Below are 7,854 nucleotides of genomic sequence, written 5' to 3'. Positions count from 1 at the left end.
TACCACATGATGTTTTAGTATGTGTACATCATGAAATGGTTACCAAAATCAAGTTGATTGACATAGTTACCACTCACACGGCTACCATTTGTGTGTGTGTGTGTGTGTGTGTGTGTTTCTGTGTGTGTGTGTGGTGAGAACACTTGATATCTACTGACTTAGCAAAATTCAAGTACACATTCTCAACTGGAATAAAAACAACATTTCTGAGCATCCCTTGTGGCTAATTGAGACCATGTCATATCTAGCACAGGGGATTTAAAGAGAAATGGAAGGCACAGCTTTTCTCAACCTTCTTCTTTTCTAGAATTTAAACATGAAGGTTAGAGAACCAGCAGTCACCTTGGACCATGCTGTGTCTTCGGGGAAAGAACCCACATAGAGTAACATGGCCCCTGATGTGGCAAAGATGGCCAGCCTGGCCGCTTGCCGCTGGACATCTTGAAGAGGAGAGAAATCAAATTCTTACTTGTTCAAGCCACTGTTATTTGAAATTTTGTTATAGCCACACCTAATCTTAAATGATAAAATAGTCAAGTGATTTGTTCAGCTTAACATGGAAAAGAAAAAAATGAGCTTTTACAAGGTCTGAAGGTGTCTTAAGTTTTAGACACTCCTCAGTCTTTTTAATTAATTTGCCTGTGCCCAGTCTTAGTTGCATGTGGGATATACTTCCTGGACCAGGGATCGAACCCAGGCCCTTGCATTGGGAGCTCAGAGTCTTAGCCACTGGACCACCAGGGAGGTCCCTCCTCTCTCCTTTTGACCTTTCCTGAATTCTTCCAGTTGGTGGTAGCTTGTTATTTCTGTGTTCCTTACCAGGGTCTCCTGTTTTGTAAGATAACTAAGTGGTTCCCCTAACAGATCTACCCTCAACTCAGTGGGGGAGGCCCCAAGGTAGGGTGAAGCCACGCCCCTTAGCATGGCCTCTGACACCATCTCTGTCTCAGCCCAGCTCACTCTTTCAGCCAGCCAGCTTCACACCTCAGCCTGGGCCTTCTCTCCATCTCTTCCTCCACTTGTTCAAATGCTAATGTCTTCTCTCCTGAAAGCCTCCCAAGGCTCTCACCTGTCCGCCACACCACCCCATTAATTATTCCTCTGCTGCCTCCATGCCCTTTGCTGTGCCTCTAACAGATTCCGAATCTCGTTTGACCTACAGGTTTCCAGTTTCCAGTGCATGATTTTGCACCCTGAACAGATACTTGAATTCAGGAACCAAAGCTTCTGTATCTGTATTTTGTCTTGCTGAATCCACTATTTTAAATCCAGAAGGTGCTCAAGAAAATAAATATACACTGAGATGAAGGAAACTGTTAGTCGCTCTGTCGTGCCCGACTCTTTGCGATCCCAAGGCTCCTCTGTCCATGGGATTCTCCAGGCAAGAATACCGGAGCGGGTAGCCACTCCCTTCTCCAGGGGATCTTCCTGACGCAGGGACCAAACCTGGGTCTCCTGAGTTGCAGGCAGATTCTTTATTGTCTGACCCACTAGGGAAGCCCTGAGATGAAGGGAGGGGATTTGTTCACTTTTCATGTTATTAAAAATGCTCTAGTTTGCAAGTGCTTTTCATGTCCTATCCAACTCTATTAGGATTCTCCAGAGAAGCAGAATAGGATATTTGTTGTTGTTTAGTTGCTAAGTTGTGTCTGACTCTGCAACCCCATGGACCGTAGCCCGCCAGGCTCCTCTGTCCATGGGATTTCCTAGGCAAGAATACTGGAGTGTGTTGTTATCTCCTTCTCCAGAGGATCTTCCCGACCCAGCAATCGAACCTGAGTCTCCTGCTAGGCAAATGGATTCTTTACCACTGAGCCACCTGGGAAGCCTAGAACATAAATGCTATGTAAAATTAAATACTAAACACTGACATAAAGTCAGCACATCTTATGTTACATGGTATGGAAATAAGAAAGAAAACATATTTGCTTACTATATGTAAATACAACATATTCATAACAAATAAGGAGGAAATATTCACGACAGAGTCCTTGTTTCTGTAACTAGTCAGATGGTGGCAGTGGGTATTTATAACCACCTTCTATTACTCATTCTGTGTTGAGTCCCTTGTTTATGTCACAGAAGCACGATGTCAGGGGATCAAAGTTGGCAGGCAAGTTACATTCTTCACAGCACTGGAAGCTGGGGTAAGACTCAGGGGTGGAGGTTGCAGCCTCGGTGACCTTATCTTGATCACTACAGGTAATGGTCGTAGCAATGGGTGTCTTTGCAGCACTTAAGAAAAGACATACACAGAGCATAGGATTAGAATTTTTCTTCTCAGTCCACCTGTTACAATTGTCGGGGGGAGATCTGGAAAATTTGGGCCTGGAACCAATCAAACCCATGACACCAGCCCGAGATGAAAGCAGCTCTGCCCTCATCCCAAGTTCCTGTCCAACCCCTTCCTCTCCTAAGAGTGCCAGAAACGTAAGATCAGGTTCCAGCAAATGAGGGAGAGTGAGCTGCAAGTGCGGGTCACCCAGGTGATCACTGCAGGTCCGCCAAGTGCAGAGCACAACCCGGGAGGGTGCCGAGTCCGCCGCCCCCGGGTGCTGGGGCTGCTCACACCTTCCTGCTCACAGGCTGAACTTCCCTAGAATGGGAACACGGCTGCTTTTTTTTTTTTTTTTAATGTATTCTCCCCACTTATCACATAAAGAATCTGAGACATGGAGAAGCACAGTGCCTTGATTAAACACATACAAGTAGAGGAGGAGCTGGAAATAAAAACCGGGTCATTCAAAGCTTGAGGCAGGACTCTGTTCAACAAACATGCTGCCTCCTTGGAACGTTAATGCGTGGGAACACCACTGCTTCTGACAGCCAGTCTCACCCATATTTGAAGGCTCCTTGCCCCCAAATTTAACGCTCCCTTTTCAGATCTACACTCCCTGGTGAGGCAAACCCCAGGATCTTCACACAACTCAGCTTCCCCAGGGTCTTACAGGCCCATCCCACTGTGTGCAGAACCAAGGACCTGCTGAGAGCTCCCCAACTCAGGTGGGGGGAACATCAGCTCAGCCCATCCTCTGAGTGAGCAGAGGCAGACTCAGTCATGCCATCTTCAGTCTGCAATCCTGTGGAATCAACCCGCTGAGGGTAAGGGAGGGCAAGGGATGGCAAAGCAGTGCAGACCCAGCAGCTGAGAACATTCTCCTTGTGAGCTCACAGCCCCAGACCAGAAGGGGTAGAAAGCCAGATTCTACCCTCCCCGCCTCAGTCCTCTCAAACCCTCCTGCTGTTCCTGACCTCACCTAGGGTGCAGCCAAAGGGCCGGGGATGACCCCGCTCAAGCACGGAGCCGCAGGATCCCATGTGAGGGGGTGTTAGCCCCTCTTACCCACATCACTCACTTTAATGTGTTGGCTACTTTGTAGTAAAGACCGATGACGACACCTATGAGCACGAAAGCTGTAATCAGTAAGGCGCTCCCAATGGCGATCATGATCTCGAGGTCAAACATCTCTCACACACCTGGGCAGAGAAGTGTGAGCCGTGAGTGTGAGTGTGAGTGTGAGCTCCCGCCCCCTCCCCCGCCTCCCAGTCACTTAGCAACCACAGTATGCTTCCTTCAGAGAGGGGACACAGAACCCAAACCACAGAGCCTTCCTTATGCATGGAAACACGAATCTTCCCGGAAGCCTAGCATCCCAAAGGGGTCCAGGTTGGGTGAAGGGTTTATTCATGGATGAAAAAGGACTGAAAGACGAAGTCCAGAGGGAACGCAATCAACAGAAAACTTGAGAAGAGTCTTTTCCTTTCACAGGCAGTAACATGCAGCTGTCCGTCGAAAACAAGCCCGCACTTGAGCAAAGGGCTTTACTCCCAACCACCCGGGTCTCATGAAATATGTTTACTGATAAGAGTCAGGATTGGCCCCTTGCTGTCCAGCAAATTTAAAAATACTATTTTATGGGAATGACTCAGGGAAAGACTGTTTCAAAACATTAGGCTGTGTAATAAAATACACAAACCCGTTTTATAAGTGATTATATCTTACGGAAAAGGTTTTCAATTCTCCCACTGACAAGTGTCACGCCATCTCATGGTTTCAGGAGATTCACGGAGACTTTTTTTCCTCATTCTGTCTCTACAGGAGACAAGAGGCCTTACTGCTCTTTTCCCCTATTCTCCCAGGAAATCGTTTGCCTGGAATAAGCAATTTGCTTAACCTAACACAATGAAATTTGGGACCAGTGAGTCAGGAAAGAAGCATAAACAACTCTACTGCTAAACATACTTACTACAGTTAAATCCTCTAGATCTGGATGAAGTCCAACTGGAAAAAAAAATTTTTTTTTTTAAATAACACCAAAAAGCCCTGCAGGGAACAGGATATTTTATCAAACCTGTAATTTGAGAAAGAGAGATCGAATCATCCCCGTTAGAGGACTTAAGATGCAAGGTTGAAGAGCTCACTTTAGAAGCCCAGCCTCTCTCCAGCTCCGGTCCTATGATCCCTATTGGGCCACGGCCTGTGTGACATCAACTCTGGACACCAGCTCTTCCATGGAGTTCTGAATTCTGTTCCATGTGTAGGTATATTTTAGCCCCCATGAAACAGAAAGATCATTTTGAATCACTTAATTCTAAGTCTTTACCTTTTCAGGTCATATGTCCCTTACAATAATTTTCAGGTTTTGACTGGTAATCAAAAGCAGGTTTAAAATTTCAGTGAAAAAAATAAACAGAAACGTGGGGAGCTGAAAAACACTCTTACACTGAAGAGTGTGATTATTGAAGACTTTATGTTACAATAAAATTTTATTGTTACCACACAATAAAATGATGCGGAGGCATTTACTAGGATTCAAGCATATGTTCATTGACATTGGAAGATTTTCATACAAGTTAAAAGGATGACAAATCAAAGCTGAATAGGATACCTGTTCTGTCAAGTGTATAAAGCTACTTGTACCCGGCCAGTCTAGTAACATGAAAAGTGGAGACTCTGGGTGCCGTTTTGTTTTTACTTGATTTTAGGCATGAGGGATCTTAGTTCCTCCAACCAGGCCTCGAACCCATGCCCTCTGCAGTGGAAGCGTGGAGCTTTAGCCAGTGGACCATCAGGGAAGTCCCTCCAGGTGCTATTTTGATCTATTTTTTCGGTGATACCGGGGCTCCCAAGCCCCCAGCAGTGCCGCTTGAAAGAACTGGAGATCCCCCAGCTAGAGCCATGGGTGCATCTAGGTGGGAGAAGGAGTCTCTGGCCCATGGGGGCAAAGGTGACTGTTATGGTGGGATCCCCTCTGGGTTGCCAACTGGCACACCATCAGTGGAGGGGAGTCTCATGACCAGGGAGTGAGCAGAGCTTGTCTCCTAGCTACAGCTGTCGGGGGGCTCCTGCACTGTCCACCTTGCCACTGGTGCTGGGCTAGCCTGGGCTTGTCAGCAGGACTCACATTAAATTCAGGGGGAACCAACCCATGGGTTCTGTACCTTTGGAGTCTTGGGGAGTCTGACCTCCATGGGCACAGAGAACAGAGGATGGAAACAAGAGAAGGAAAGGAGTCCTGGATTCCAAGCCCTTTCCCTCCATTTACTTGATAGAATGGTTGGCAAAGTAGTTCAGCTCTCTGAGCCTGTTGTTTTGTCTCAAATATGAAAAGATAACGAACACTGTGTGGTCTGACGGTGGTGGTGGCTGTTAATGTGTGAGAGGTTTCGGTGCAGACAGACGTATCAATACTTTGTAAACTGTGATGCTGTTGTGAGCAGCTGACGCCTTTGATGGTGGCTCTGATCTAGCCACAGATGTGTTCTGTTTCTGAGCTTGATCCAGATGCAAAGTGTGGAAGTGAAAAGATTGATCTGATGCAACCTTCACCAGGTTCTCTGCTGGGCCCCACCACATAGATTCTGATTCATTGATTTGGGGGTAAAAGCTGAATTTGCCTTTCAACCAGTTCCCAGGTGAGGCTGATGGGATGGCTCTGGGCCGAGCTGTTCCAGCTCAGCCCATCATCTAATGAGAACTCTAAGAGCTTCTGAAAGGCCCCTGTTCAGGGACTGCTTCTCCCTCTGGTGTGATTCCTTAGAGTGGGTTGGGCTGTAGAACCTGCACAATTAACAAGTTCCCCAGCTGATTCTGGCAAAGCCTGCAGAACGAGTGAGTAGCAACTGACTTAACTCATCAGACAGTCAGATGTTACGTGGTTCTACTGATCCATGCACAGCACCCAAAGAAGGATGCCAGGAAATCCTGCAAGTGAGGCCAGGAACAAAGCTCTACTCTGGTCTTCTTCCCAAGGCTCAGGGTAATCAGGTCACCCTCCTGCTTGAGCTGCTGCTAACTTGGTGCTAAAGATCTGCAGTGAAGCAGTGATGGTTTTCCTGAGCCAGACCCAGGCTACTACCTTTTCAAGCCTTTCCTCTATCTGACATGCGTCATATGCTTGAGTCAACCTAAACTGCTTTCAGTTCAGTTCAGTCCCTCAGTTGTGTCTGACTCCTTGTGACCCCATGGAAAGCCGCATGCCAAGAATCTGTCCATCACCAACTCCCGGAGCTTACCCAAACTCATGTCCATTGAGTTGGTGATGCCATCCAACCATCTCATCCTCTGTCACCCCCTTCTCCTCCCACCTTCAATCTTTCCCAGCATCAGGGTCTTTTCATATGAGTCAGCACTTCACATCAAGTGGCCAAAGTATTGGAGTTTCAGCTTCAGCATCAGTCCTTCCAATGAATAGTCAGGACTGATTTCCTTTAGGATGGACTGGTTGGATCTCCTTGCAGTCCAAGGGACTCTCAAAAGTCTTCTCCAACACCACAGTTCAAAACATCAGTTCTTCGGCGCTCAGCTTTCTTTAGAGTCCAACTCTCACATCCATATATGACTACTGGAAAAACCATAGCCTTGACTAGATGGACCTTTGTTGGCAAAGTAATGTCTCTGCTTTTTAATATGCTGTCTAGGTTGGTCATAACTTTCCTTCCAAGGAGTAAGTGTCTTTTAATTTCATGGCTGCAGTCACCATCTGCAGTCATTTTGGAGCTCCCCAAAAATAAAATTTGCCACAAGTCTGCTACTGTTTCCAGTTTCCCCATCTATTTGGCCATGAAGTCATGAGAAACGCTGGACTAGAAGAAACACAAGCTGGAATCAAGAGTGCCGGGAGAAATATCAATAACCTCAGATATGCAGATGACACCACTCTTATGGAAGAAAGTGAAGAGGAAATAATAAGCCTCTTGATGAAAGGGAAAGTGGAGAGTGAAAAAGTTGGCTTAAAGCTCAACATTCAGAAAACGAAGATCATGGCATCCGGTCCCATCACTTCATGGGAAATAGATGGGTAAACAGTGGAAACAGTGTCAGACTTTATTTTTCTGGGCTCCAAAATCACTGCAGATGGTGACTGCAGCCATGAAATTAAAAGATGCTTACTCCTTGGAAGGAAAGTTATGACCAACCTAGATAGCATATTCAAAAGCAGAGACATTACTTTGCCAACAAAGGTCCGTCTAGTCAAGGCTATGGTTTTTCCTGTGGTCATGTGTGGATGTGAGAGTTGGACTGTGAAGAAGGCTGAGCGCCGAAGAATTGATGCTTTTGAACTGTGGTGTTGGAGAAGACTCTTGAGAGTCCCTTGGACTGCAAGGAGATCCAACCAGTCCATTCTGAAGGAGATCAGCCCTGGGATTTCTTTAGAGGGAATGATGCTAAAGCTGAAACTCCAGTACTTTGGCCACCTCATGTGAAGAGTTGACTCATTGGAAAAGACTCTGATGCTGGGAGGGATTGGGGGCAGGAGGAGAAGGGGATGACAGAGGATGAGATGGCTGGATGGCATCATTGACTCAATGGACGTGAGTCTCAGTGAACTCCGGGAGTTGGTGATGGACAGG

This window comes from Bos grunniens, chromosome 26 (genome assembly GCF_055505025.1).
Source record: "Bos grunniens cultivar Pamir isolate PY7600 chromosome 26, Bosgru_T2T1.0, whole genome shotgun sequence".
Classification (NCBI taxonomy): domain Eukaryota; kingdom Metazoa; phylum Chordata; class Mammalia; order Artiodactyla; family Bovidae; genus Bos; species Bos grunniens.
This window is presented reverse-complemented; position numbering follows the sequence as displayed.